This window comes from Ursus maritimus, unplaced genomic scaffold (genome assembly GCF_017311325.1).
Source record: "Ursus maritimus isolate PB19 unplaced genomic scaffold, ASM1731132v1 scaffold_4, whole genome shotgun sequence".
Taxonomy (NCBI): Eukaryota; Metazoa; Chordata; class Mammalia; order Carnivora; family Ursidae; genus Ursus; species Ursus maritimus.
In genome coordinates, this window is record NW_024426552.1 from 83920523 (window position 1) to 83937996 (window position 17474).

The following is a 17474-nucleotide window of genomic DNA, read 5'->3' on the forward strand; positions in this document are numbered from 1 at the left end:
AAATCAACTCAAACTGGCTAAAAGACTTGAGACCTGAAATTGTAAAACTCCCAGAAGAAAACAGGAGAAACAGGTCATGATGTTGGTTGTGGCAATGATTTAATGGACACGACGCTGACAGCACAGGCAACAATAACAAAGATAAGCAAGTGGGACTAAATCAAACCAAACAGTTTTGTACAGCAAAGGAAGGAACCAACAGAGGGGAAAGACAACCTATGGAATGGGTGAAAATATTTCAAACCGTGTATCTGGTAAGGGTTTAATATCCAAAATATGCAAGGAACTCCTACAATTCAATAGCAGAAAAACCCCAAAACCCAATTGAAGAAATAGGGTAAAGACTTTACTAGACACATTTCTCCAAAGAAGACATAAAAAAGACTAATGGCTGTATGAGAAAATGCTCAGTGTCACTAACCATTTCAGGGAAATGCAAATTGAAAGCACAATGAGATATCACTTCACATCTGTCAAGACAGCTATTTTCAAGCAAACAAAAGACAGCAAATGTTGGAGATGATATGCAAAAGTTGAAACCTTGCACACTGTTGGTGGAAATGCAAAATGGTGCAGTACCATGGGAAGCAACGTGGAGGTTCATGAAGAAATCAGAAATGCCACAACCATGTGGTCCAGCAACCTCATTTCTGGGTATTTATCCAAAAGAATTGCAATCAGGATCTTGAAGAGATAGCATAGAATGTTCACCGTAGTGTTACTCCCAATAGCCAAGATGTGGAAACAACCTATACGTGCACTGACAGAGGAGTGGATAAACGAAGTGTGGTACATACACACAATAGAATACTGTTCAACCTTAAAGGACATTCTGTAATATGCAGCAACATGGATGAACCTTGAGGACATTACGCTAAAGGAAATGAGCCCCTCACAGAAAGACAAACACTGCATGATTCTACTTATATGAGGTACCTAAAATAGCCACATTCATAGAATTGAAGTGTAAAATGGTGGTTGCAAGGGGCTAGAGGTAAAGGAAAAAAAGAGTTACTAATCAATGGGCATAAAGTTTCTGTTAAGCAAGATGAATAAATCTAGAGGTCTATCGTACCTATAGTCTGCAATAATGAATTATACCCTTAAAATTTTGTTAAAAGTGTAACATGTTAAGTGTTTTTACATCAATAAAATAAAAAAGAAACCAATTTTCTTCAGATACTTTTATGGTTCCATTTAAACCATTGATTCATTTAAAATTTATTTAGGTTTAAGTTTTGAAACAGTGACTTAACTGTATTACCTTTCCAAAAATTGATAGCTAGTTATCCCAGTGCTGTTTGTTATAGCTCTTATTTTTCCATTAATTTGAAATCCCATCTTTGTCAAAGATTTAGTGTGTCTCGACTTTGCCTTATTTCAGTTATTATTTTTTCCTATTTCTGTACTGGTGCTATGCTGGTTAATTGCTTTATCTTTAGTATCTGGGAGGGCCAGCCATCTCTATTATTTCTTTTCAAATTTCTCTTGAATAGATTTTTAGTTTATTCTTTCAGAGGAAGCTCAGAATTATATTGTCAGGTTCTCCAAAAGATTTTTTAAAAGTTTGATGGGAATTATATTAAATACATAGATTGTTTTACTGAGACTGCTTTACAATATTAAATCTTTTCATTCAGGGATGTGGTCTCTCTCTAATAAAATCTTTTATGTCCTTTGGTTAAATTTTGTTATTTTCTTCATAGAAATGGTATGCTTTTCTTTTTTTGCCACCGAGAAAGGTATTTTTTTTCCATTTTATTTTATAACTAGATATTGCTCGTATAAAAAAAGCCATAGCTTTTTTTTATAATAATTTTTATTATGTTATGTTAGTCACCATACAGTATATCCTTAGTTTTCGATGTAATGGTCCATGATTCATTATTTGTGTATAACACCCAGTGCACCATGCAATATGTGCCCTCCTTAATACCCATCACCTATCTCAGTACCCCACCCCCTCCCCTCTGAAGCCCTCAGTTTGTTTCCAGCGTCCACAGTCTCTCATGGTTCATTTCCCCTTCTGTTTACCCCCCCTTCATTCTTTCCTTCCTTCTTCTACCTATCTTCCTATTTCTTATGTTCCATAGATGAGAGAAATCATATGATAATTGTCTTTCTCCGCTTGACTTATTTCACTTAGCATTATCTCCTCCAGTGCCGTCCATGTTGCTTCAAATGTTGGATAGTCATTCTTTCTGATAGCTGAGTAATATTTCATTGTATATATGGACCACATCTTCTTTATCCATTCATCTGTTGAAGGGTATCTCGGCTCCTTCCACAATTTAGCAATTGTGGACAATGCTGCTATGAACATTGGGGTGCATATGGCCCTTCTTTTCGCTACATCTGTATCTTTGGGGTAAATGCCCAGTAGTGCAATTGCTGGATCATAGGGTAGCTCTATTTTTAACTTTTTAAGGGACCTCCACACTGTTTTCCAAAGTGGCTAAACCAACTTGCACTCCCACCAACAGTGTAAGAGGGATCCCCTTTCTCCACATCCTCTCCAACATTTGTTTCCTGCCTTGTCAATTTTTGCCATTCTAACTGAAAAAAAGCCATAGCTTTTTGTTACATTTATTAGGTAATGGCCACCTACTAAACTTGCTTATTGTTTCTTATAGGTGAGACCATTGCTGGTGTTTTTAAGAGGAAAATAGGTGGCCTGGGATCTGGGGAGGGACAGCTAACTGGTCACCTTAGAGGCCTCACAGATTGCGAACCTCAGTCTTGAAGTTACAGAAACTGGACTTTTACCAATTCTTCTCTCCCTGCCCCAGAAAGATAAAAACCACATTAGTAGGGGACTAAGTGGAAAAATGGATAAACCAGAATGGTAACTTATTTGTATACCATGGAGTGGTATACTTCGTAGGAATGGGATGCTCTTATGCTTCAATGCAAGGCACACTCATTCTTTATTACAAGGTAGCTGGGAAAGAAACTGAATGAAAAGTTTGCTTGGGGAGCAGGCAGATCAACGGTCTTGGAGTTCATCTCAGTTGGGTCATGCTGGAATTGAATTTCCTCGAATCCTAAGCAGATAGTAAATGTCTCTTCAAGGTCTAGAATATTAGAATTCTGCCTGAGCCATATTTATTCTCCTGGCTAGTCCTGGGCACATGCTCCTAGGTTTGCCTTCTGGACCCTGCATTTTTCTTTTGGCCACTGACTTCTATTAGTACATTCTTTGTTTAGATGTGTTCTTACTATGAAGAAAGTTGCTGTTTTTATTTTTATTTTTAAGTTTTTATTTATTTATTTGAGAGAGAGAGAGAGAAAGCACATACACGGAGAGAGGGCTTTCATGCGTGGGGGAAGGAGCAGAGGGAGAGGGAGAGAATCTCAAGCAGACTCCAGTTGAGTGAAGAGCCCAATGTAGGACTTGATCTCCTGACCCTGAGATCATGACCTGAGCCTAAACCAAAAGTCCGATGCTTAACTGACTGAGTCACCCAGGCGCCCCAGAAAGTTGCTATTTTTAGAAGAGTGAGTCTTTCTATAGGATCAAAGAGACTTTCTGTATCTCACCATTATGTCAATTTAATTAGATTAACTTTCAGAAGGTGTCCTTAATTTGCTGATTTCCAATTTAGAGAATATGTGGGAAAATTACCTAACTATGAATTCTTCCACCCCATGATTCCCATAGCCATAGTGAAAAAAGAGAAGGTTTGGTGGCCATGTTGGTTTCTGCAAGTCTTTTTGTGCAAATTAAGGTTACTAATACACACAGGTAAAAAAGTACATTTTGATGACAAAGGGGGCATCACCAAAGATGGGGAAGGATGGGATGGATAAAGTTTGAATGTGCATACCTGTGACCTTCGCCTGGTTCCCTTTCCAAGGCCAACACCAGCACTACAGCTGTGGCCATCGCACTGACAGTTGACGTATGCACCAGGGAAAAAAAAGCCTGGATGCTTTTGAGAACATTGTTAAGATAATGCACAGAGGGTTCCTTTCCTGTCTGTATCTCAGAAGAGTATGTTCTGTGTTCTCTTGAACCAGAAGAGGAAGATTAAGCCCCTTAGTAAAAAATGAGCAGATAAAACCACTCACCAACTTAATAAATAAATGTCACCTCATTATAGTTTGGCTTAATACAATTTATTGGAGTCAGTTCATTGGGTGTGATCTGAAACATTTGCCAGAAAAGGTTTCAGCTAGGTCTGCTTCAGCTGGGAAAGCATGCGGAATGTCTACCACATTCAGCAGAATACAAACAGAAAGAGGAGCCAGACAGGAAATAACATAGACTGTACAAGTAACCTTATGATTAACAAAGACTAATTAGCTTGAAAAGGAGCCCTTTATTTGCTGTTTGAACATTAGTGGTCCTTTGTTTGTTACCTTTATGATTTACGTGGTTGCTGTTTATAAATCACGCTCTAGTCTTCCCACATGCTGCTGAAAAGCGCTGATGATCTTCCTTCCACTTTGCAAATAGAGAGGTTTTAGAGTGTGTCTTCCTCAATGGGAAGTGTGAAAGTGAGTAGCCTTCCCAGAGCCTGTGTTTCATAAATCTTCTTTTCAGGACCATCAAGCCTGTCACAGTGCATTTAGCTAGCGGGCCTTCAGCAGGTGGGGGTTGGCACACGGTAGCCGTGTTCTGGAAGAGCTTCCGCGTCTCTCAGAATAAAAATTTGAGGACTAGAAGGGGAAGGCCTCAAAAAGTTGTTGTCGAATGACTAAAAGGAGTCCTACAAATAGGGCTGATTTGTTAATCTTTGGAACTGGCTGCCCGCCAAAGGTTAAGAGTATAAAGACTCAAGAAGATGGGTGCCTGGGTGGCTCATTTGGTTGAGTGTCTGCCTTTGGCTCAGGTCATGATCTCAGGGTCCTGGGATCGAGTCCCGCCTCAGGCTCCCTGCTCAGCGGGGAGCCTTGCTTCTCCCTCTCTCTTTGTCCCTCTCCCCTGCTCGTGCTCTTTCTCTCTCTCAAAAATAAATAAAATCTTAAGGAAAAAAAAGATTCATGAAGAGAATCAGGAGCAGACCTGAGCAGCCCAGGATCCAGCAGAGGCAGAGTAAGTGAGATCAGAGAAGGAAAGCGCAGAGCGTGGTGTCCCTGAAGGCAGGAGAGAGTAAGATGGCCACTTTGAGGGGAACCAGGAAAAAACCACTGATCTTTGGAATCGAGAATTAATGGCCCTCAGGGAGCGGTTTGAGCAGAGTGGGCAGAGCAGGGTCAGACCACAAGAGGTGGAAAAGGGAAAGGACAATCAGGGGAGGAGGCAATACAGCTGCGTGGTTAAGCACAGACATTTGCAGGTAGCTAGTCCAAGTCCAAATCTGCATTCTCTTTCGACCAGCGCCGTGTTTCCGAGGAGTTACTTCAACTTTCCAAGGCAGTTTTCTTGTTGGTTCAGATGAGCTAATGGCAGTACCTGCCTCAGGATGAATAAATGGGGTAATGCACATAATCACTTAGCCTGGGCCCGCAAGAAGCATTCAATAAATTTGAGTTGTTAGAGAGAAAGAGAGGCAGTACATTTTAATATTTTTGAGGAAGCTGGAGAAAAAGTGATCGAAGAACAAGAAAACTTGAGAATATTTATTGGCCAGGTGAAGCAGCGAGTGTAAAGGAAAATATTGGTGCTGGAATAAAGGATGGTTAGTGCAGGTGTGGGGGGGGACTGAAGACAACACGATGAAGGCAGAGGGCATTGGCCAAGCAGGCCTTTTCAGGCAGAGTAAAAGGATGCTAAAGAGCTTGCTAGATTACCCTAGAGGGAAGCTCACAGGTAAATTTATTTGCTGAGAGAATGGAGATGTAGTGAATGTTGAACGGCTTAGTAGAGGGACAAAGGTTGGAACAGAGCCGTGGTGCGTGCTACAGCAAGCTGGTCAAGAAAGAGAACAAGATAAACAGCTGAGCCCTTCAGGCCTGGCTGATGACAGGATGATTTTGTGGTGGACCACGCGTCCAAAAGGCTGGTGAGGAGACTCTAATATTGGCAAAGCTCCCTGGGCAGAAAGAAGGTGCAGGGAGGGTGGGAGGGAGAGCTAAGCTAGAGTTGGGACTGGCAATAAGGTACAGCAGAGGGTCTAGAGAAGAGGGGTTCTGGAAGGCGGGTGAGGGCATAGTTGATGACTGACTGTGAGGTCCAGGTGGGAAACAAGCCAAGTGATGCCTGAAATGAGCTGTCGGCCAAGGAGACTGGGGAATGGAAGCAGAGGTATAGGCAGAGGTCAGATGGATATTTTACTGCGTCTGTTTAGAGTTCACATGAACTTGCATGGGGTTTGAGACATTGACTTCTGGAACAAAACTAAGGTAATTTTTACAATCAGAGAAAACCTGGCAAACCTTCACTAGAAAAAGAAACAAGCTTTGGGTCTGTCCCCTTTTGATAAAAACTAAAAAAAAATGCATTGAGGTCATTCAGTTTTCTTGGCTTAGGGCCCTCCCTGAAAAAGGACTTCAAGGTCAGGATGCCAGGAAATTGAAGAAGCTTTCTCTTAAACGTATTTAATCCTATGGGGACATATGGGGTGCGTTCTACTCCACACGTGGAGAACTGAATGCACAAAAATGAACTCTGTACTTAAGACTTTTTTGAAAATCTGAACGGTTGAATAGAAGTATTTTTGGCTTCCAGAGACAGTTTATGTATAGATGAGTCACTTCTCAGAATATTGAAAAAAATAGCCTCTTCTAATAATAAATATTACCTGAGTTAAAAGAATGCTTTTAACTCTCACAACAACTCTGATAGGTTGGTATATTAAGTTTCCTACCGCTGCTGTGACAAATTACTACGTCCACCGGCCTGAAACAACATGAATATCTTACAACTTTGGAGGTCAGAAGTCTGAAATGGGTTTCACTGGGCTAAATCAAGGTTTTGGTGGGGGCTCCCCTCCTTCGGGACACTCTACGGGAGAATCCACTTCCTTGCTTTTTCCCACTCCTAGACAGAGGCTGCCTGACTTCCTCGGCTGGGGCCCATTCTTCCATTTTTAAAGCTGGTAACACAGCATCTTCAAAGCTCGATCTCTCTCTCCCTGATCTCTGTTTCCATTGCCACATATTTCTCACCCTGACTCTTCTGCCTTCCTCTTCTAAGAGACCTTGTGATTATACTGGGCCAACCAGGAAAATCTGGAGAAATCATCCCATTTCAAGACCCTCAATTTACTCCCCTCTGCAAAGTCCCCTTTACCACGTATGGTAGCATGTGCATAGGTTCCAGGAGTTAGGACATGGACACCTCTGGGGCCATTGCTTCGCTTACCACAGTAGGTATTGTGACCCTGTTTCATGGATAAGGGAACAGACTCAGCATTTATGAGGTTTTCATGAAGCCATGTAGCTAGTGACCAGCTCAAGTCTCTGAACTTTAAGACCCCATTCTTTCCATGACACCATGGCTACCTCTCTAGTCCTAAAAGAAGCCTTTGAGTTTTACAATTTTTTATACAAGTGCTCCATGAATATGTGCATGATTATTAGTTTCCCATGGCCAAAAACTTGATGGCTTAAAACAACAGAAATACATTCTCTCACAGTTCTGGAGGCCAAAAGTTCAAATTCAGTGTCACTGGGACAAAATAAAAGTGTCAGCAGGGCAATACTCCCACTGGAGATTTCAGGGCTTAACCTGTTTCTTGCCTCTTCCGGCTCCTGGCGGCTGCTGGCAGTCTTGGACTTGTGGCCACGCAACTCCAACCTCTGCCTGTCTCACGTGGCCTTCTCCAGGTACAGTATCAAGATTCCCTCCGCCTCTCTTATAAGGACGCTTGTGATGGCATTTTATTTTAACTAATTTTATTTTCTGGAAGCACCAGAAGCTAGTTTATTCAGTTCCTTATTTCACACCCTTTAATTCACAGATATAGCATTTTTCTTACAATAAAATCAATGACAAAGAAAGCATGAAGTCAGTGGAGAAACTCACAGTCTGATACCCCAGTGTCATGCCAGTGATGGGGCTGTTTCTTAGTTTCCCTCTGTATTATTTGTATGTTAGCTTTTTTCCCCCTGCTGTTGTATTGATGGAGAGTTAGTTCCCTATAGTTTCATCTATTATAGTAAGGATCTGAGCTGGAAATGGTGTCTGATATGAATATTGTGTTTGTTTTTTTTTATAACAACATCTGCCATTTCACACTGCAGTAATTGGTCCTGGTCAATGCATCACCATCACATTACACGGCTTCAAATGACATTCCCAAATCCCAGGAAACACTAGATATGAATGATTACCCTGTAACGTAGTGTAATGGGACTCCCTGTTGGGCTGCAATTCAGTACTCACTTGTTTCTTTGATGTTTTGCCCATTTCAAAGTGAATCTCCACAATATTTTTATGTACAACACTGAGTTAACTAAAAATTCTCTCTGTAGGTGTTTATTTTCATGAATTCTTTCATCCTGATCATGGCCCCAAAGTTTGGCAAATACAGAGACTCTCCTGAACAATTTCAAAGTCTTAAAATTGTGTTGTCCATTGCACCTTTCAAGGTGTAGACAGTTTTTGAGTCACACTTCAAAGTTGTGTGTTAAGAAGTGACTGTGTTCCAGGTCAGTCTACCTGGGTGGACACAGATAAGACCTGAATAGGGAGAGAAAGTCAGTGAGAATTAGAATCATACTCTTTTAAGGAATTATATCTCTTTAAAGTAAAAAAAAGGTTTTGAACAGGTAATGACTTCAAATGGTTCAAAACTCAGTTACTAAATGGTACCTGCTTAAAAATGTCTTTCCCTTCCCTATCTTCCAGCTACCGAATTTCTTCCCAGAAGGCATGTAACAATACCAATTTCCTGTGCATTTTGCAGAGATAGTCATGTAAACAAGGTAAATATACGTAGGGCAGACTGTCAGGAGGGTCCAGCCAGAACTCTCAGACATGAGCTGACGGTGCCGGCCATGACAGCATTTTTTCTTCTTCAGGAAAACCTTGGTTCTGCTCTGAAGGCCATTCAACTGCAGAATCAGGCCCACTCGGATTATCTAGGACAGTCTCTCTGACTTGGAGTCAATTGACTGTAGACACTAAGCACACCTGCAAATAATTGAACTAGAACACCTAGATTTGTTTGGATAACTGAGCCTGTGTCCTAGCCAAGTCAGCACATAAAACTGAAACACTCAATCCACATTTTGTCATCTCAACACTTATACACATCTCCCTAAACCATACTTACCTCAAATGAAGGCGATAGTCAAGTCATACTTTCACCTAACGTGACATAACTATCCTGCATACTGTGAAAACACGCTAACCCTTTCCCAGAAGAGGACACAAAGTCCTTGGCTGATGTTCACCCTTATTCTTGATATTCTGTAACTTAACTATTGTGATGTCAGCTTACCTATAATTAGTATTTCTTAGGTTAGATGATAAGGGGATAAGAAAGGGGCGAAAACAAATATATTTGTTTAAAATATATACAAACATTCATAACAAAATAAGGAGGAAGTACCCATAATTACTATAGTCCTCATTTTTGCAACTGGTCAAGCAGTTGTAGCTGGTATTTATAGCTACCTTCTTCCGCTACCCATTCTCTTTGCCCTCAACAAGAACCTCAGCTTATTTGATCTCTTTGGTAACCCAAATTTCATTGCTGAAGTGTCTGGGCCATTAGCATTCCTGCCTGAATTGGGTTATTGTATCTTTCCGTTGATTCTAGTCAGAGGGCATGATAGTACTAAGAGACACCCCAAGAGAGCTCCTATATTCCAGACATACTGTTCTTTTCCCTCATTGTGTAGTAGCAAGTCAGTTTCCCCTTGGTAATTAGGATCAGTCTCCCCAGCCAGTACAGCAACTCTCTCTTTGCCTATTGATTCAGAGCCATAAGGAGCAAGTAGCGGAGTGTCAGTCTTAACTTCCATTTCAAATAAATCATTGTTGTGTTTACTGGTGAGAGCATTGCTCCTTGTGAAACTTGGACCTCATGACTAACAGAGCAGAGGTTTACTGGGGATGGGAGGTAATGGGAATAAGAAGCAAACATTTTGGTAGTTGATGATTAGGGCTAATAGTGAGCGATGCCACTCCCACTCCCAATTCTCAATTCCTGGACCCATGAATCCTGGCTCTGGGAGAAATAGAACCATATTCTGGATGCTAAATTAGAGCATATATAGCCTCCTGGTGAATCTTGCCCAGCCCTGCAAGGTATTGCATCATTGTAACGGAGTCTTCAAAAGGCAATTCCACTGGTCTATCAAACCCGATTCCCTAGGATGGTGGCAACATGGTAAGACCAGTGAACTCCATGATCCTGGGCCCATTGCTCAACTTCTTTTGCTGTGAAGCGAGTTCCTTCATGAGAAGCAATACTGTGTGGAATAACATGATAATGGATAAGGCATTCTATACGTCCAAGGATGGTAGTTTTGGCAGAAGCATTGCATGCAGGGATGGCAAATCCTTATCTAGAATAAGTCCGTTTCAGTAAGAACAAGGTGCTGCCCCTTCCGTTAAGGAAGTGGTTCAATGCAATCAACCAGCCGCTAGACGGTTGATCATTCTGGGGAATGGTGCCTTTTCAGGGCTTCATTGTTGGTCTCTGCTGCTGGCGGACTGGGTACTCAAGCAGCGGCTATAACCAGATCAGCCTCAGTGAATGCGTGTCCATGTTGCTGAGCCCACGTGTAACTTCCATCCTTGCCATCATGGCCACTGTGTCTGTAGCCCAGTGGATGATGACAGGGGTGGCTGGGAAACATGTTGATGGTATCCACAGAACAGGTCATCTTGTCCGCTTGAAGCGCGCCCTACATACTGACCTCTCCCTTAGTTCGTTTCACTAAATAAGTCCTTAACAGATACTCCATATCAGTACGTGAGGAGTTTTAAGAACACACACATTTCTAAGAGTTCATTTTTTTCTTTCGTTTTGTGCCCAGACCGGATGTATAGCAACGTGATTCAGTGGAAGGCAACAACGAGGAGCAAGCTCCTTTCTAGACCCACATTGTGTAGTATATCGGATGTGTTGAGCTGACCTTGCAGAACTAGAATTACTCAGTCCTCAGCAGGAAGCTGTGCCAGCAAGACGCCAGAGACGTTCGCAGAGCTTCAGTGTCTAGGCCAGTTTTGGTCATGACTGTTGAGCCCTTGCATATGGTTAAAGGGCAGTAACCTAGACGAATGACGATTTGTTGGCTAGCCTTTTCTCTTCCCAAAGTTCTTTAACTCAATAGTGTCTATTCCTTTTATTCATTAGTTTGCGTATTCACTCTGCAATCTTTTTGTGAGCAGGGACCTTGTTTTATCATGGTTGTACTTCAAGTGTTTTGCATAATACCCGATACATAGCAGGTACTCATTTCATAGTCACTGATCACTTTATTCAGCAAATATTAACTGAGTCCCTATTATTAATGCATCTTGAATGGGCACCCCCTCCTCTTTTCCTTATTTTTTCTGGCTATCACTTTTTCCCCACTTTCTTTTCTTTTTTTGACATAAAAGGAAAACAAGTCTTATTGAAAGGTAACTTAGTTCAGTTCAATTCTACAAATATTTACTGAGTGCTTACTTGGTGCTGGGCGCAAAATTGCAGAAGACTTTCCCTTGAGGCACTGCTTAGTAAAACAACAAAAACAACATAAAAATATAATTAAATATAATCAAAAGTAAATTCCATGGTAGAAATGAACTTTTGGAGCCAGGAGAGTGTCTTATAGCCACTATGGAAAACGTTATGGAGGTTCCTAAAAAAATTAAAAAATAGAACTACCATATCATCCACCAATCCCACTTCTGGGTATATATACAAAGGAAGTGAAATGAGGCTCTCTGAGAGATATCTGCAGTCCCATGTTCATTGCAGCATTATTCACAATGACCATGATATTGACACAACCTGAGTATCTGTCTATTGATGAGTGGATAAAGATATATGTATGCCTGTGTATATACATACACATAGATGTGTATATATGTAGATATATATACACACACACATATATAATGTAATAAATAAATAAAATTTAGCCATGAGAAAAGAGGAAATCCTGCCATTTGTGACAACATGGATGGGCCTTGAGGGCATCATGCTAAGTGACATAAATCAGACAAAGAAAGACAAATAGTGTATGACATCACTTCTATGTGGACTCTAAACAAGCCAAACTTAGAGAAAGAGAGAGCAGAAGGGTGGTTTTCAGGAGATGGGGGAATAGAGAGATACTGGTCAAAGGGTATAAACTTCTAGTTATAAGATAAACAAGTTCTAGATCTCATGTGCAGCGCGGTGATTATAGTTAACAATATTGTATTGTATTGTTGACAGTTACTAAGAGAGTAGATCTTAAATATTCTCACCACATACACAAAAAAAGGTAGTTATGTGAGGTGATGAAGATGTTAACTAACCCTGTTGTGATAATCATTTCTCATTAGGTTGAACACCTTAAACTTATACAATGTTATATGCCAGTTTCCCTGTGGGATGACGTGTCCGCCACCCACAGATGTAGCTGGCTTGATCATGCTCTCTTTATTGGGGAGATCTCTCTTCCTTTTCTCACTTCCTACTCCCCTCCTGGCATTTTCTGAACCTCCAGATAAACCGCTCGCACTTGAATCCCTGTCTTGGGGTCTGCTTCTCGGCGAACCCGAACCAAGACAAATAACACGCCCAAAGTAGAGATAGAATTTGAATGCAGGCATTTAAACCCTGAGCCCATGCTCCTACCAGTTCCTCCACTGACACTAGGTGTCAGGTTGGGCAGAGAGCAGGGTAAAGACACAGAGGCTTAAGAAAGTCTCGTGGATTTAAAGAAATAGTTTAGTATGGTTAGAACAGAACATCTAGGGGCCAGGATGTGGGTGGGGGAGATGAGGTTGGAAGTGCCACCTGGGGTGAATTCATGGTCGAGTTAAGGCATTTGAGCTCTTTTACGAAGACGATGGGAAGTCATTGCACAGTTCTGTTCAGGGTGTGATATGATCAGATATCCTTTGCAAAAGTTCCTTTTGGCGTTAAGAAGGAATTGGGGGTGAGAGGCCGTAGAGAGACCGGAGAGAAGACTGGTTCTGAGCTGTAGCCACTAGGCGAGTGACAGTGTGGTTAGAAAAGAAGGAGCTGATGTGACAGATGCTTAGGTCATAGGGTCAGTGCCACATGGTGATGGGTGTGGTTGTGGGCATGTGCGGAGAGTGAGAGGTGTTGGGTAGGTGGCAGGGAGAACTGGGGTGTGTATGAGTACGTGTGTTTCTGCGGGGTTAGAAAGGGAACATTTCCACCAGACATATTGAGCCATAGGTGGCTGGAGGCACCCCAGGTGAAGATATCCAGAAGCAGATAAAGATAGAGCTCTGAGATTTTGGAAAAAGCCCACAATTAGATAAACAAATTTTGGAATATCAGTTGATATTTGAAGATCTTAGAGCCTTAGGCATGGATGGAGTTCCTCGGGAAAAGGGGGATAAAGGCTGTGCACATGATCTCGTTTGCTCGCCACAATAACCATCTGAGGCAGGGAGGAAAGATTATTTCTACCATCATCTTGTAAGGGAGAAAATCAGGCTAGAGAGAGGTTAGGTGGCTTTTCCCTTAGCTGGAAAGGGGAAGAGCTGAGGCAAGGAAGAGATCCATTGGCTCCATGTCCAGTGCTCCTCTCATCATACTACACTGTCCCTCCCCAAATATGTTTGATGCCTATATTGAGTGAGACAGCCTCTCTCCAGAAAAGCTTTTTAAAAAAGAAAGTATCGTATCTTTCCTCACGTTATACATGTCTCTATTATATTGTAGAAATCTAGCGTACTTCTAAGCATGGTCTATAATGTTCTTTTCTACATTTTTACTTGTTTGCTGATAATTGGACAGACGCTTAACATAATGGTCGGATACACGCATAGATGACACCAAATCCCATTTCTCAAGGCAGTGCTTGCTTTGCTGGGGCCTTGGTGGAGGCTCAGCTTATGCTTGGTCGTTTTTCTCGGTCCATTCATTCTTGCATCACCTGTCACCGTGGTTGTCTTCCCTTTTCATTATTTTTGGCCATGTGCTTAACATCCAACCAACTCTATAGAATTAAGTTTTAGGCTGTAATAACTCACCTTTATTCAGTGGACATCCTAAATGCCTCCAGCAAATCTTCCGGAGGTTTTTCTCTTCCTCCTTTTATGCTCCGAACAGTACCGTAAGTCATGTCAGCAAAAGACCCTGACATAGAGCCGCCTCTGAATACAGAGAACACAACCAGCCATTTTTTTGCCAAGATTTTTAAAAAACCTATTTCCTTCTCTTATTTGCTAGGGAAATGATACTGAGCTTTGGAAAACATTGCAGGAGCGGTTTTATATGTAACCCATTGTGACATGTGTTATTGCCGTATTTGTGTCATATTTTATCTATTTGGGAAAAAACCTGACAATGTCACATACACATAAGTGAGTTGGGCCCTTGCAACGTTCCTGGGGCAGCCGCACTACGAACTCAGTGGAACAGACTGAAGGAGCAGTTTGCGGATGCAGAGAGCAGAAGGGGGCTTGTCATGTTCTTGCTGTGGTTGACAATTTGCTTTGCCACCCTCTTTGAGCATATGGTAAGTGACAGTGAGAAAAAATGATCCCAGATTATGGCAGGACACCCTCTGTTGTGTTTTTTTCAGCTTTCTGCTGTTTTAACTAATTTCCAGTCAATTTTACTGATTTTGTTTTTGGCAGAAAAACATCACCATCCTGATCTTTTTCTTTGATCACCAGAATTTGCTTCTTTTGTTTTAATTGTGATAGAAATCAAGTTATAACTTACTTATAACTTATAAGGGACAGTTTCTAGAACTTCTGTCCCTTACCTTCTCCTCTCCATCCCCCTTTAAAATGGCTAGAACAGAGCCACTATATGCTAATGACTTACTCAGGAAGCAGATGTCAGAAGCCCTGACTGATTAAAAAAAAAAAAACTTGAATAAGTTACTTTTTCCCCCAGAAGCATGTGTGTCTGCGTGCATGTGTGTAAGATTTCTTAAGCACTGCCGCCCTTTTCCTAACACCAGACCTCCTGATTATCCAAAGTATTTTTGTGAGGGCAGAAAGTATTCTGCCTCTCGCTGTCTTTTCCTTTTTGGGAGAATAAAGCTATTTCCAGTGTGAGGCTATTTCGCTATAGATTGGGTCATTTTCTTCTTACTCTTTTCACTTTGCTGGAAATTGGAGACAGAAAGTAGGGGATGAACAACATTTCCATTCCGGCGTTAATAGCTTATGTTTATGTTCTCACGCTCAAGTGAAAGTAAGTGCCCTGTAACGCTGTGCATGAAAATGTCCACGTACTTGGACAAGGTGTGCCAGTTTCTTGACGTCTCAGAAGAAACAAGAAGTTGGATCCAGTGTCTGGCACTCTTGAATGGAGCCTTGGTGTTAACGACTCCGGTTCAAGTGTATACATTCACTTTCTACTCCTTTGCTGCGTTTCTCCGTGCACCCTTGTTTCATTTATGGGTGGTTCTCTGGAACCCCTCAACTCAGATGCTTCTTTCCTCGGCCTCTTGTGCTTCTATTTTTTAATTTTTATTTATTTATTTGACAGAGAGAGAAAGACAGCCAGCGAGAGAGGGAACACAGGCAGGGGGAGTGGGAGAGGAAGAAGCAGGCTCACAGCAGAGGAGCCCGATGTGGGGCTCGATCCCAGAACACCGGGATCACGCCCTGAGCCGAAGGCAGACGCTTAATGACTGAGCCACTCAGGCACCCTTGTGCTTCTATTTTTAAAAATATTTCTAGGATTTCATGCACTGGCTAAATGAGGTTTGATACAGGGACCGAGTCCCTTCTCTTACTGCTTGGTGGGGAGCTGTGGACAGAAATTGCTTTCAGGGGTTTCTTCTCCAAAGAAACTGGGGAGCCTGTGACAGCCTGTGATGGAATACTTCAGATCAATCTCTTGACTCCCCATCCACTTTCCTGTGTTGATAAGGATGCTTTCAAATCTCCTCAGATCTGGCCTTAGGTATGAGACTTTGTCTGGCAGCGCGAAGGCTGGGGCCAGTCCCAGAAACAATTGTAGAATCAATGACGCTCATCTCACTCATCTCTTATTGACTGTGTGGCATCCGTCTTTGTACCTTTGCCTTCAAACTCTTAGTGCTTCGTACTAAAAATAATAATAGCCTTTGTCTTTTATTATTAATTGCCGTAGAGTGATTATTATCATTTTATATTTATTATGGGCTAGATATTTTGCTAAGCATTTTAATATGTTATCTCGTATATCTCATATCTCATTTGGCTTTCTGATTTGAATATTGTTATTCCCGTTTTCCAGATGAAGGAACTGATGCATGAGTGAGGTAAGTCTATTTCCCCAAGTCTCACAGCTAGTGAGTGGCAGAACCAAGATTCAAACTCAGGTCTGAATGATGCCAAGTCCTGTGTGCTAATCACTTGTTTACAGTACCTTCCCCTTCTTGGGCATTATTTCAGTCTCTAGCTGTCTGGAGTCTTCAGACTCTAGCTGTCTCCCATCAGAATTTACCTTCTGTTTCCCTATAGGCCTACTCTTAGGTTTCTGGTGTCGTGCATGGTTCTAGGGTGCGGAGGACTTATTGGCAGAGAAAGACAGCATTGCCTGGGGTCATCTGCAATTTTCCTGTTAGACCACCAGAATCTACAGTAAAAGGAACAGATCTCTAACTGTTGCTTTTCAAGTATTTTGTCATTTGGGAACATCTTCCTAGACAGATAAATCAACTTAATTTGCCTACTTTTTATTAATATATTCTATTATTCATTTATTGATGTAAGTAACATTTATTGAGCCCCTTCTATGGGCCAGGAATTGTATTGGACCAGATGATAAGAATATAACAACAAAATAAAACAGAGATGAATAAAATAAATCCATGCCTTCTAGAATCTTATAGGAGCACCAGAGAAATAAACCGAGATAATAATGTGGGTGATAAGTGTTTTTATAGAGGGGTGCAGTGGGGTGTTATGGAAGCAGAGACGGCAGGCACCTGGCCTGGGCCTGGGGAGCTCAGGAACAGCCAACTGGTGCAGACGAAGTTTGAGGGAAATCTTAGAGAATGAGTATAAGTTAGCCAGGTGGATAGAAGAGAGATTAGGGAAGGGAGTCTCAGGCAGAGGAAACTGTAAACACCAAGGCCCAGAGGTGAGAAAGAATTTGGAAGACTGGGGATGGCCACTGATTAGATGGCTGAAGGGTAGGGGTGTGTGGGGGGGTGACAATGGGAGGGAGACTAGGAGGGCCAGTTCACTCCGTGATCCAAGTCATTGGCAGCTGCCCTTCTTGGGGTGTATGTCTTCCTAAGTAAAGGCAGAACGTCAGACTGGTCTATGGTCAGTTGAATGAAGACTTCCTCCTTCTAGAAGGCCTAAGATGCCCGCAGATGCCAGCATTGGGCTGGGCTCAACTTACTGCTTTACATACATAGAGTTGAATAAGAGTGGAAATGGGGGAATGACCACAGGAAGGTGGTGTGTAGTTTTCCCAATGGGTGCTGTTCAGGGATCATAGGCT